This window comes from Pinus tabuliformis, chromosome 6 (genome assembly GCF_031772625.1).
Source record: "Pinus tabuliformis cultivar Carrire ecotype Pingquan chromosome 6, CPIR1, whole genome shotgun sequence".
In the NCBI taxonomy this organism is placed as follows: domain Eukaryota; kingdom Viridiplantae; phylum Streptophyta; class Pinopsida; order Pinales; family Pinaceae; genus Pinus; species Pinus tabuliformis.
This window is the reverse complement of record NC_142292.1, coordinates 1,386,948,628-1,386,963,514: the sequence shown is the minus strand read 5'-3', so window position 1 is coordinate 1,386,963,514 and position 14,887 is coordinate 1,386,948,628. Positions and strand designations below refer to the sequence as shown.

At 34.9% G+C, this 14,887-nt stretch overlaps 1 pseudogene; it reads right to left on the bottom strand.

Annotated features, from left to right (window-relative positions):
* Nucleotides 1-3,277: 3,277 nt before the first annotated feature.
* On the bottom strand, nt 3,278-5,319 carry LOC149263803 (aspartic proteinase nepenthesin-1 pseudogene; annotated as a pseudogene).
* Nucleotides 5,320-14,887: the final 9,568 nt, after the last annotated feature.

Below are 14,887 nucleotides of genomic sequence, written 5' to 3'. Positions count from 1 at the left end.
AGTAGATCATTTATTTTTTTTATTTTATATTGAGGATGCGATTAATGAATATCTAAAAATGGTTTTGGATTTTCCCATCCTTCATCATTCATATATAGATTATCATATATAGATAATCTCATTATTGTGTGTATAATAGTTTAAAATATTCCTATGAATTTAAATGAAACAAATTAATTTATATATATATATATATATATTATGATTATTTTAAATTTATAAATAAATTTTTGAGAAATACATATTTGATATATTTTTTAAATGTTCAAATTTACTTCATATAAGAAATAGATATTGATAAAAAAAATTGTATGATAAATATTGGAAATTGGGGGATGCAGGAGCACGAGGGATTATATTCAACTTCAAAAGAGAAATAGTGACAAAATTATGTTGGGGACTAGGAAGGACTACAAACAATCAAACAGAAGCGGTTGCGTTATGGCGGGGTATTAAGATAGAATTGTCCTATGGAACTCGAGAAATCGCTCTAATTGTGGTCTCACATGTAACAATTTTTTTTATTTTTATTTTATTCAAAGAACCCCTTGGGGGAAGGACGACTCCCTGTAGATGAAATAATTACAATGCAATTAAATATGAGGCAGCCAATCTATTCCATGTCAAAAGAGGAAACAACTAAATGGCCAATGATCAAGCCAATATAGGAGAATCCTTGGAGGAGGGTACCCTCTCCCTTGATGAAGGTATCACCCATACATGTCATTTCCCATGAATCCAAAAATTAATTGGACAAGAAAGAGGTAGGCTCAAAACCTTATGGAAGTAATACAAAAATTAAATTCTAAGCTTATGATAAGTCAACCCAATATGCATCATGCAAGCTCCAGCACTGGGAAGAAGCATCCATATGGTTAGGAAACATGTCAAATTGCATATAGAAGGAATGGTGGGAATCAAGATTTGTTTGCCTTAAATTCCTTACAATTCAATTGGTCACCAACGTCTTTACCACTCCAATTATCTCTCGTAGGAATGAACTTGGACGCAGGGAAAAAGATTTGTCGCAAGGATTTGTTGGTTGTTTGATGCAACTACTTATCAAAGGCATTAAACTTGAAGTGATGGTGTTAGCAGACCAAGTAGTCGAGAAGGCATGATATTTAAGAGGTATAACCCCTTCCTCTTATGAATTGTTTTTGGTTAAATTCTCAGTGTTTGGTAGAATGGCCACCCACGATGCTAAGAGAAGTGGAAACAATGGCAAGGAATTTATGTTTAGTTCATTCGAGGAAATCATGAATTTAGTTTCGAAGCTCAACTAGTAGGTTACCCTGGAAGTCCGTTCACATTTTCCTTTAATAACCCACTAGTTAGACGAGCTGTAGAGCAAAATGTAATGCCTTTAGGTTATGGTGATCATGCAGGCGAGGAAGATTGACATGTTAAAAATCAAGGTGGATTGAGGTCAAAGATGAGTTGGCATTTGTTGGAGTTCTAAAGGAATTGTACCGCTTGTGTGACTGCCCTCCATGAACTAATGAAGCGCACAAGGACAACAACTCTGGGAGAACAAAGAAGATGGGGTTGAACTTGTCTCAAACAAAGGCATGGACAAGGAAGTTGTAGACTAGGAAAATTAATATTGATGAACGTTATGCTTTTTTTGTTAATTTTTGTGGAATTTCTTTGGTGTATATATAGAATAAATAACGTAAAAATTCTTGAGTAGAAAAGACTAACAACAAAAAAATATTTAATCAACATTTATGGTTTATAGCATACAAAAAATCATCTCTTATTGTAAAACTTCTAGCCCATTCTCCAACTATATCAATATAATATAATTATTTATATATATATATATATATATATATATAATAAATATAAGAAATAAATTATAACTTAATTATACTTTATATGCACAAAGAACCTCTCTTACAAAATGTTATATTTTCCCATTAAAAGGTGGGTTTGGAATACTTTTATGTTTATGCGAAAGTGATATGTGCACTTTATCTTTGATTTTGTATATATAAATGGATGAAAATAGTAATAAATTATATATATATGTTAATTAAAAAAGTCTTTTTATAAACATACTAGATATTTTAGAAAATTAAATTATTTTATAGTGTTTTATAATCTAATTGAATCTGCTAACATGTTAATATCAGAATTTGTTTCTAACTCTTTGTAACTAGTGAGAGTAATAACCGTATTCTTCAGGCTCCTTTTTAATCATGAATAAACATTTATAACAATAACCATTACATAATGATTTCGATATTTGCATAATATAACATGATTGCGTACTATTTTAGTTTCTATTCAAGATTACAATATTTGAGATTAATTCAAAAATCTTGTTTCTTTTTACTTTTACCTATTTCTGTAGCTTTTTTTTAACTTTATGTTTTGCAAGTTTGAATATTCTTATCATCCTAGGTAAGGTGAAAGAATATTATTTTTCATTTGCTTCATCTGTTTCAGTACTAAAATTTCTTTAGCAACTCTGATGATTATTATTATATGATTTGTTTCTTTTCTTCTAGAGTTATGAAATCTTTTCCATGTCAATTTTCATATCTATCATATTTGGGTATTGCAAGCCACTCCTCAAGAAATGCTATTTCAACCTTATTAATGCCTCCAACAACTTGCATATGGTTTGTTTGTTTTTTTTAGAATTATAAAATCTTTTCCATGTTAATTTTCATATCCATCATATTTGAGCATTGCAAGCCACTCCTCAAGAAATGCTATTTCAACCTTATTAATGTCTCCAACAACTTCCATTGTGAAATTCTACTTACATTTTTCTACTACTACAAATACAGCGCCATTTCGTCATCCACATGTCTATGTAGATAGAGGGATTCACCTTCTTTTGAATCATAGCCTTATAAGATTTTTGAGTTTTGAATTTTACAAATCTTTTTAACACAATATATTACAAAATCTTTAATGACACGAAAATAGAAAAACAAATAATAAAAATTTAGCAAATCCATATATGTGAATGAATTTTTTTTGGGAACAAAACCATAGAAAACATATTTACTATATTTTGTCCTAAATTTAAAAAAAAACATCAAACTTTATAGATGTAAAACGCTTCACTGCTTCGCCATTTTAACCTTCATTATGCTTTCAATATACCTGATTGTTTCAACTACTTACTCCTTCAATAGCTTCGATCTTGATAATAATGTCATATCACGCAAATAATTAATAGACTTATAATGATCACGAACCATATTATACACATTTTATTATTAATCTCCAAACCCCTTTCTCTTTTCTAATCGTCCAACAAACTTTCGTCATTTTGATTTTTCAAACAATCATTTGCTCTTTGTAATTAACCAGCAGCCGCAGCATGCCTCTTCTGGGCATTAGAGACCGGTAATTACACATTGGCTCTCCTTTAGGAGCTTTTTTCCACAGCCACTCACAGGATGCTTTGGACTTACTAATGTAATGAAGGGGGTAACAAACAATCATATTAATGAATTACAAATCTTAAACCTCGATACCATATTTCATTACTTTCACTGCTTTACAAATATATATATACCTACACCACCTTTTTATTTCAGGAAGACTTCCCTCAAGTGATTTAAAAATATCTCCTCTGGAACATTATCTAATAATAAATATCGGAAAAAACTACACTTAAACATTTAGGGAAATTTCCACTCTAAAAGAGTAGGCGTCTATCGTGAAACATAAACTTAGATATGAATAGGCAATAGGCAACTGCGTTCTTGGTTAGTTGGAAACGCTGCCACAAACAGCAGGCGCGAACGACAGTATGTTCCTTCCGTTGTCATAAAGTATTTGGTAATTCTGCTGCTGGAGATTCCCAAATATGCTGAAGGAATTAGTGTTCCCATTCGATAACATTGTAAGGCAGAGCACGCCACTGCCGATATCAGATAAGTAGTTATCTCTGGAAAGATCAAAATCTGCTCCCTTGAAATGGAAAGTCATAATGGGAAAGCTTGCGTTTGAAGAGCCCTGTTGGAAGCAAAGGTCCAGCCCAACTCTAGAGCCATCGGCGTGTGGGAGATTAATCGACGAGTTCAAGGCTTCCTTCACAAGATCATACGCATTCTGTTTCAGAAGAGTGAGAGTCGTTCCAGAGTCTATGATAAGCCCGCCAGAGCCATCAGATTGGAGATCAAAAGTACCAGAAGGAATTGCTAATGATTGGCCGCCAACGCTGATTCCTTCCAGTGATAGATAATAGAATGTTGGAATTAAGGTGCTTTGAATAATAGGAGTCGAACTGACATTGGCAGCATTTAATGTAGCGTTGTTGCCTAGGAACAGAGTGCTGGTCTTGGAAGGAGAATCATTAAGAGAGACTAGACAGTAAGAAAACTTGTTTCCCATGGATGTACCCAGCTGAGAGTTCAAGGAGAGAGGGCCTCGTCCAAACCCTACTATTCCACTTCCTTGATCCAATCCAACTCCTGAGTTATTGTGGCCGCAGCCAAACGCAATATGGGAGACTTGTTGAGAAGAAAGAGTAAAAGTCTCGTAAGAAAGGATCCCATTGGTGAATGAACGGTCACCATAGCCGTAGGTGTATATACACTCAGCTGCATTGGAGCAAGAAAAAGTATTACAAAGAGAGTCGTTACAAAGACCTTACCGTATGTGGAGGAGGAGGAAGGATCATAGATTGGAGTTGGTTGATTATAACAATCAGTGCAGGGCTTGCACTGCGTCCATATTAGGTCACTACCCGTGTCCAGAATTGCCGAATACGGTAAAGGTGGCGTACCAATTGAGAGGCTCATGAGAAATTCTCCATTTCCTGCGCGTACTGGAGCTTCGACATCCTTCGTTTCATCATCACGCTGCAATTTATGAGCATTAAGTGCAGACATGAGCTGCAGTTCTTCAAATCTCGCTTGGCTGCGTTGGACTGCTCGCTTCAGGCGTTCAGCGGAAGTGATATGTGGAAAGAGTAGTGAATCTTTATGGGCAAGATCTATCCTCAATCCATTCAGCGGTTGCGCCGAATTAAAATTGGTTGCATACATGCATTCCATTAAAGGAAGGAATACAAATAGAGACAACAATAACAAACGAGTAGGGAGAAGAAGTTGGTGCTCGCAGGTAACTGCAGGATATATAACTGGTGATTGTCCAACTCCAGCCATATCGACCCAGAGATACTATTTTACCGAGGCAGGGTATGAGCAAAGCAAGAAAGTATTAAAGCAAGAGATGCTTCACTCCATACCCATCCCAGGGGAAGAGATGCATTGTATTTATATTGATTGGAGGTGAGCCAATATACAACATAGAGAATATCTAGAGTATAAGAAAAAATATAATGAAAAATAATTATCATCACATATATTCTGTACATGGACTCATGACATTTTCAGACATAAAAAGCTTCGAATTTTTTTGAATGAATAGTTAAATAACAAATGTGCATTTTTTTTTATCTAAAAACACCAGATTCGCAAGGCGCTCCGCTTCTTCCTTTCATCAAATCCAACACTCTGGAGCATAAACTTTTATTTTTAGTATGTATGTTTTAAAAGGGGATATTGAAATATATATTATATTTTAGTTTTTTGAGATTTTTTTGGAAGTTTTTCTACTGTAATTTTTCTAAAATCTAATAGAAAATTATGAAAATACCAATAACTTTTACCTAATTTAAGTAGGTTAGAAATTTTTAAGATGCTCAATCTATATAAAATCAAAATACTAATTTAAATAATACAAATTAAAATTTCATTCAAATTTTTCCAAAAATTTCTGCACCAAAAAAATCAAATTAAAGACTACTCCTGTACTATTAACCTTCTATATGTGAAATTGACGAAAAACGATCGGATTGTATATTTCTACTTTTAGAGACTAGTTCATCAATTTGTTTCATGGACTGCGTTTCTTTATTTGACTAATGGAATACGTCCCTGTCTCTATTCGCGCGTCAGTTTCAAGTTGCCATAGGTGATAAAAGGTCGAAAACCCTTGCGGACCAATTAAATTTAAAGACTGTGCTACGGGTCTGTATTTCCTTCGCTGTTTACTGGAACCTTTCTCTACAATTTGTCACAAAGGTTCAAAGCTACCATAGGATTGGATGTTTTAACTTTTATAAATTAGATAATTAATTTTGGATCGCAGGTTTCTGTGGAGTGGTTTTTGCGAGATTGAATTCGGATCATCCACAGTGTTCATCTTTTTCTGTCGACGTTTCGAGTCTAGAGCAAGACTCATCATCAGGACATGATATACAGAGAAGAGGAAAAAGAATTTGCGATAAATATGGTGAAGGGTGACAGCTTGGGAGTTTAGCCGACCAATGCTCATTTAATAAATTATTAAATTTTTCATTTTGTTTAAGCTACTAATTGGATATGCCCTAGCTTTGCCGCTGTACATTGTTAGGTTTTTTATTAATTTTAATTGACTATTCTTTAAAAAAAAAAAAATTATATGAAGGATTTGAATATTGAATAATTAATTACGTATTATATTGTATATTTAATTAGTATAGTTTTTATTTTGTTTTTAATTTAGATGCTTGTTGTTCGATTATATGCATTAGGTTTTATAAATTAGTTGTATTAGGTTAGGTTATATTGTTTAATTAACCTAGATATTAATCTATGTATTGTGTAATTAAGTATTATATTGTATATTTAAGTATTATATTTAAGTATTATATTAATTAAGAATTATATTGTATATTTACTTAGAATAGTTTTTATTTTGTTTTTTATTTTAGCTGCTCATTGTTCGATTGTATGCACTAGGTTTTATATGTTTGTTTTATTAGCTTAGGTTCTATTGTTCAATTAACCTAGATATGTATTTATCTATGTATGTGTAATTATTTTAGATTTGTATTAATTAACTTAGTTATATGATGTTTTAATTGATTTAGTTTTCTATTGTTATTATTATTACTATTAATAAAGTTTTTATATTGAATCATTTGCATAAATCTATGTTGTTTTAATTAGAATAGTTTTATTTTGTTTTATTTTAGATGCTTATTGTTTGATTAACTCTGATTAATGCACTAGGTTTTATATATTTGTTTTATTAGTTTGGATTCTAATGTTCAATTAACTTGGATATATATTTCTATGTATTGTGTAATTATTTTATATTTGTATAGAGTAATTAATTCAGTTATATGATGTTTAATTAATTTGGTTTTATACTGTTTTTCAATTTTGACCATAATGTTAATTAATAAAGTTAAAACATTAGGTTTTGCATTGTTTAATTAATCTGGACTATATAGCTTAACTGACCTAGATATAAATTGAATTATTATTTAATTAGATTTCAAATATGATTATGATTAAAGATAAACCTTGGTGGCTACAGGACATCAATTCTAACAGAAGCATGAATATTAAGGATGAGAGAGGGGCAAGTTTAAGACAAGGAAATATGGGAGGGGGAAGGGGAATGCAGAGGGTGGGGGGAATGACTTTTTTTAAGCAGAGAGTTCCAGTTTTTACTAATGTCCCAGCCTCCATCCCTATTAAGGTTACTAGGATGTTTTATGATTTCAATAGCTTCACGAATTTTCCTCTTGAAATGGTGTTCTTCCCTAGCAACCACTTTGGTTTCTTCGAGGCATATGTGATGGTTAGTTTTACCTACATGCTCAGCTAAGGCAGAAGAGCGAGTTCTTTCCCTCCGGATGTCCGCGCTATGTTCTTTGAGTCTTATCCTAACAGACCTGCCGGTTTCTCCTATATATTGTTTACCACATGAGCAGTTTATGACATAAACACCTTTCCCCTGAAGCTGATCCTGGCTGTCCTTAACAGATTTCATATTTTGTTTAATAGTTGACAGGGGTTTGAATGAAGTTTTGATGTCTTTATTCCTGAGAATTTTGGCTATCTTGTCCGTGACACCTTGAATGTATGGAAGGTAGGCGTTAGAAGTTACCGGGTTTATTGTTTTATTTATATTGCTTCCAGTCTTTGCCTTATTAATAGCTTTGAGGATGCTTTTACTGTTGTATCCTAGGTTGGCGAAAGTTCTTTTTAGGTATGTAATTTCTTCATCGGTGTGGTTATCATCTGAAATTCTACAAGCCCTAGTGAAGAGGGTCTGCAGAACCCCCATCTTTTGAGCTGGGTGGTGATGTGAGTGAGCATGGAGGTAGTTGTTGGTGTGAGCTTTCTTTCTGAACACTTTATGACCTATGGAACCATCTTTGTTTCTAATGAGAAGGATGTCAAGGAAAGGAATGCAGTTGTTCTCTTCGACTTCCATTGTAAACTTGATGTCTTCAGATATGCTATTGAGATGCTTTAAAAAGTTATTGAGTTCTTTCTCCCCGTGAGGCCAGTTGACACTGGTGTCATCCACAAACCTAACCCAGAACTTGGGTTTTAAGGGGTATGACTCAAGCGCCTTGGTTTCAAATTTTTCCATGAAGAGATTGGCGACGATTGGGGAAAGAGGGGATCCCATAGCAACACCCGAAGTTTGCTCAAAGATTTCACCATGGAAGGAGAAGAAGGTTGAGCGGAGACAAATTTCAGCTAACTTTGCAGTTTGGGGGTCAGCTACTTCTTTGATCACTTGAATAGCTTCATCAAGGGGGATTTTGGTGAAGAGTTGGACTACGTCAAAGCTAACCAGCTTGTCTTCAGGATCTAATTTGGTATTTTTGATGAAATTGACAAATTGATTGGAGTCTTTAATGTAAGAGCTGGTTTTGCCCACTAGAGGGGACAAGATGCCAGCAACATACTTTGCTAGCTCATAAGTAGGAGAGCCTATAGTGTTGACTATAGGTCTTAAGGGGACATCTTTTTTGTGCACTTTAGGGGCTCCATAAATCCGGGGAGTGATTTCACTATCAGGGGTGAGGCGCTTTTTAAGTTTATCATCAAGATTGGTTTCTTTAATGGCTTTCTTCACTAGTCTAGTAATTTTAGAGATGGGGTTTTCTTCAAGCTTTTTGTAGCTCCCACTGTTATATAAGTGGTCTTTCATCTTGTTTACGTAATCCTCATGATTCATAATGACAGTGGCGCCACCCTTGTCTGCTTTTAGAATGACAATGTCTTTGTTATTTCTTAGACTCCTTATGGCTTTGAGCTGCTCGGGGTTTAGGTTTCTCTTGGGTGGTTTAGCTTTTCTAAGGATGACTGCGCATTCTTGCCTAACTAGCTCTTTGTCTTCATTGCTGAGAGTCTTAATTCCATCCTCTAGGCTGCATATAATTCTTCATTAGGAATTCTACTGGGGGCTAGGGCGAAATTCAGACGTTTGTTAAGGACCTCGGCTTCTGCCTTTTTTAGCTCATATGAAGAGATATTAACCACTTTTTTGTTTCTGGATTTCTTATCAATGTTTTCCAACCTGCTGTTGGTTTTTGTATTATGGATTTCTGCAAGGTTATTGTTCTTGTTGTGAACAGTTTTCATGAGCTCCGCCGCTGTTGAGGTTGAATCGATGCTCCAGGGGGTTTCGGTGTCCGGGTTGCCTTTATCAAAGAGAGCTAATGTCTGAGGAACGCTCTGAGCAGTCATGTCATTTTCTGTGATTGAGGCTCCGTCATTTAATGTTCCAGCTTCAGTGTGAGCGATGTCATTTCTTCCGATTGATGCTTCGGTTTCGGTGCTGCTCATCTCCGCGAATGATGTTATCAAAGGATTGCGCAGCGCAGTAGGCCTGTTTCCTACGTTAGTTTCAGCTTCCAATTCATGCGGTGAAGCTGTTGCCTGGTTTTCAAATGCGCCTGATGCTGTCATCCTTCACCATATTTATTGCAAATTCTTTCTCCTCTTCTCTGTATATCATGTCCTGATGATGAGTCTTGCTCTAGACTCGAAACGTCGACAGAAAAAGATAGATAATTAATGTTAGTTGCCCAATTTGTTTCACGGATTGCGTGTTTTTCTGACGGGTGACAAACGGACCTCATCAACGTCTTCATCTCTAATCGTGATTGCATTTCAGGTTGGCATGGTTGATAAAAAGGTTAAAGTTGAGTTTCAAGACTTTTCTAAAGATCGTCATGTCCTTCAATTACTTTTCCTGAACGACTCACGCTCTCCTTAACATTACGAAATCTCGTTATACAATTTGTGATAAAGCTTCACCGCCCTTTGATGTTCACCGGCCTTTTAGTAGTCATGAAACCGAAAGCAGAACTCTATATGGCATATCCATGGCCTTTTATTTTCATATTTAATATAATGTTCACAACTTATGTATGAAAAATAACAAAAATATCTATATGAATTATAAAATATTTTAATGTTTATTTTAAATAAAATTATATATATGGAGAGGGAGAGGGACAAATCTTTTTTCCAATAGGTCTTTCTTAATTATATATCATTAATTTTGACATATAACATTTAGAAAAATATTAATTAAAAAAAATGAATTCTTATGAATAAATAAAATATGTTAAGATTCACCTTCATTAAATATAAATTGTATGTAGGATATTAAATATTATCTATACATTGTATGTACTTTATTGAGAATGATTAGAGGTGATGTAAGGTAGAAAGTGGGCTTTGTTGAGGGTTTGAAGGAACAAAATAAATCATAGTTCTGAATAAGTAAAGGTAACCTTAGATGAGGGAAAACATTTGTGAGATGAGGGAGAACATTTGAAGGTGCGCTCACACGAGGATAAGGCCTTACCAAATGGATAAATAAATCGACAGGAGGAGGAAAGGAAGCTATGCTCGAGGGATATCTTAAAATTGACAAGTTGAGAAATTGTAAGATGGAGAATAGGTGTCTTGCAAAGACCATATAGATTCTAATGTATGGGATTACATTAATAAATATAGGTAATTATATTCAATACATGAAAAATCATTTTATAATTAGAAAAATTTTGGGTGTCTAGCATTCAAGGAAATCATTAATAGGATGAATGAATGCTCATTGGAAATGAAAGGGGAAAATCGACCTAAAGTTGAGGTGAATTCTTTTTTTATTGTGAACTTTTCATGCATAGAAGATATAGAGTGTATTTTGGAAGGACCCCATATATTTCTTTAATTCAATTGTTTTACACATGACATATTCAACTAAAATTTTCTTACCAATAAAGGAGGACATTGATGAAGCATCATATTGGATATGAATGTGCACATTACCCTAGGATTTTTGAGAGAAAGAATACTAGAAGGATTGAAAGATATACTAGGAACCTTCTTAAAAGTCTTATAGGAGACAAAAATGGAGTGCTAGATTTTGTATGCAATAATATGTGTGAATATGAATGTACTGACAACTCTTCCATGCAAAATAATAATCTCCTATTACAATGATGAGTGGATACAAGCTTTAGATTATGAGTACACAGCTTTCAATTGTAGTAAATGTCATTAATTTGGTCACTTGTTCTTGGATTATTGCATGAATGTAGAGAATTCCCTTGACAAAGTTAAAGAAGAGTAGGGAAAAGATTGATTCAGAAACTTTTTTTAGTAAATGAAAGTAAAAAATGAAACAAAACAAGTCCATGATCTAGGAGTATAGAAATACAGGCATTAGATTTCAAATCCTCTTAATGGAGGGAGAGAAATGTTTCAAAAGATATGGACCTCCAAATCTACACAAGATATCTGGAGCTAAGATGTACTCAATAGTGGTGATTGAAAATAGAGGAAAAAAAAGGCAACTTTGAAACAAATATAAAGGAGATTGGATTAGGATGGAGATGAAAGGGACCAATATAGAGGAATATTCCCAATAGGACATAGTGTTAAAAATAGAAAAAGGAAAATCATAATTTAATTTGTCCTTGAATTAAATTGGGAATTAAATTGTAATTCTATTCTCATAGCAACTTGTAACAGTTAACTAAGTTAACTTGACTTAGTTGGCTCAGTAAATTCGAGTTGGAAGTATATCTAGATTCATGTAGAGTGATCCCTAAATTAGGGGCCTGGGTTAAGTTATTATCGAGCTGTAATTATTTAATTTAGTTTAACTGAGTTAAATTTAGTTAAACTAGTTCTAACTATCAGAGGAACTAGTGAGTGGTCAAGTGAATTAAATTGGATTTAATTCACATGCAGTGACAATCAGATAACTGATAAATCACTCAAAAAAAATCATGCATGTCAGTTCAGATGAAGACCTAATTGAGAATAGAGTTCACAGTGATCTGAGCTTAAACAAGAACACAAGAAGTTATAGATAAAACCATAAATACAAAGATGGAACAAAAATAAAACTTCATTTCATTAATATCAAAATATTGAAATATGCTTACCAACAAAATGGAAATAAACTAGATTGAATGATGGTAGCTTATCTCTTAGAAGAGATGTGGCGGCTACATTCCTTTGAATTATGTTACAATGAGGCTCAAGGATCTATTTGTTATTGACAAACAAGGGAAGGCCCTAAACAACCAAAACCATAACCCTAGGAGATGGAAAATGAAGAGTTTGTGGGTTCCATTGGGGTTAGATGAGCAGCCAACTTCCCGGAGTTGTAACATAGTTTCATATTATCTTCATTTGGCACATAAAATGCCTTGTTAGAAAGGTTTCTCCGAGTACTACAAGATTTGCATCAGGCCGCTACCTTTGGTTGTGGGTTTATTGTGGACCTTAAAAGAACATCGTTTAAGTGGTTAAAACTACTCCAGATGTTTAGGACCTAAAAAGCTGCTAAATACAGTAAATTCTGAAATAAACAAGGAAACAAATGAAACTTACTAGTGGTCTAGGTGGGATAGGCTCATGGCCACCAAAATCCACCTGGACCATTCCTCCCTCCCTAGGAAGAAATGGTTCCCATTCTATGGAGAGCCTCCATGAGATGAGGAAATTTTTATTGAACTTGGTTCCTGGTGAACCACTTGCTCTAGTGAAGGAGTTGTCCTACTTTGAGAACTCAATATATCCAGATCCTCTATTCAAGAGTGTTCTTGATCTACGTATCCACGATCTGATCAGTTGTGCCATGTTCCATGCAGTTCGGGTTCAAATCTGTTGGTGTGAGTTGTTCTCCAATGTCATATTTGTCTAGCAATGGTGGAAAGTATGGATAAAGATGGTCTACATTGAACACTAGGTGCTGATTAGGGAATGTTGAGATCAAAGGCATTGTCCCCGAAAACCTTGGTGATGGTGTGTGTTCCATATTAGAGTGGGTGAATCTTGCAGTGGGGTCTAGCGAGGCACTCCTTCTGCAAATGTAGCCAAACTTTTTCGCCCACCTGGAACTTGTGTGGAACCCGATGTTGATCATGGAACTCCTTGTATCTAGCATTGGCTCTATCCAATATATCATGGACTGGCTGATGGATGTGCTGAATGCACTCAATGAATTTGTTATCCCTCTCAAGTTTAGATTGGACATTAGCCGAATCTGCCTGGGTAGCTATAAATGGTATGGCCACATCAATGGGACATAATGGCTTAAATCTTAGCCCTACCTGCAAGGGGTTATGTCCCGTTCAGTTGTGGAGAGCTCTGTTGTAGCTATCCTAGACATAAGGGAGGCTTTCATCCCATGTGCATGGATTCTTTAAATTTTACATGCATAAAATTTGTACATTGATCTTGTTGATAACCTCTATTGGGCTATCAGTTTGGAGATGGAAAGCCATGGACTTAGTAATTTTGGTATCCATCATTGATGAGAGACTTCACCAAAATTCACTTAGGAATCTACTGTCCCGATCTAAGATAATGGACTATGGGATCACGAAGTGTACCCGCACTCACTCAAACAATAGTTTAGCAGTGCCCTCTACTGTGATACTCTTCTTGTAGGGTGCCATAATGGTCATCTTAGAGAATCTATCAATGACCAAGAAAATGCAGTCATTGTCATGCTTAGAAGAAGGAAGGCCCGACATGTAATCTATGGAGATGGATTCCCAAGGTCAACTAGGAGTACGAAGAGGAGTATATAGGCATTGCTTCTTGATTGTTGGTTTTGCAATGGCACAGGTAGTGCAAGATTTAATGTACCTCCCAACATCCTGAGGAAGTTTCAGCCAATAAAAATACTTTTGCAGTACTACCACTATTTTTTCTACTCCAAAATTTCCAGCGACCCGACTCTAGTGCACCTCATAAATCATCTTGTCACAATTGCTAGAAGGAAAATAGATGTGTCCCAAGTTGCATAACAGTGCATCCTGGAGGTGAAAATTTAGAAATTAGTTAGATTCCAAGAGTGTCTAGTATGTGTTTCTAAAGTCTGGATCGCTCTTGTAAAGATGTGGCCACCCCGAAGTCTCGTGCCCACATCAGTGGAGCACAATGATCGGCGCCATGGCTCGTGGTCGGTTGAGGTAGTCGACAACATTATTGGTGCTTCCCTTCTTGTACTTAATGTTTAAATGGAATTTTTGGAGCTATGTGGAACATTTTTGATGGTGATAATTCTACAAATTTTCTTGTGTCTATATGAACTTCAGGAGATGGTGGTTTATGTGTATGACCATTTCCTTCCCCAGAATATAATGTTTCCATTGACACATGCCTTCACAATGGAATACATTTCTTTGTCGTAAGTGGGATACTTTCGGATTATGTTTGAAAGTGTCTCACTGTGGTAAGACTCTAGATGCCACTGTTGAGTAAGAACTGCACCAATAGAATAATAAGAGGAATCTGTCTCAATCACAAATAGTTGTTGCACGTCTGGTGATGAGCCTCTATATTGCAACTAGAATGTTACAACTCCCAAGGCTACCAAATTTAATTATCAACCTGGGGTTCATACAAACTTAAGAGGTATCGACGCTATATGTGCCACATACAATGTGTCCTTCATCTATTGTCATAATGTAATGGAGTTCATGTACTGAAGTCAAATCCTAAACTAATTGCAGAAAAGAAATGCTCGAAATGGAAACCTTAACCTATTGCAAGAAAGAAAGTACAGGGAAAGAAACCTATTCTAA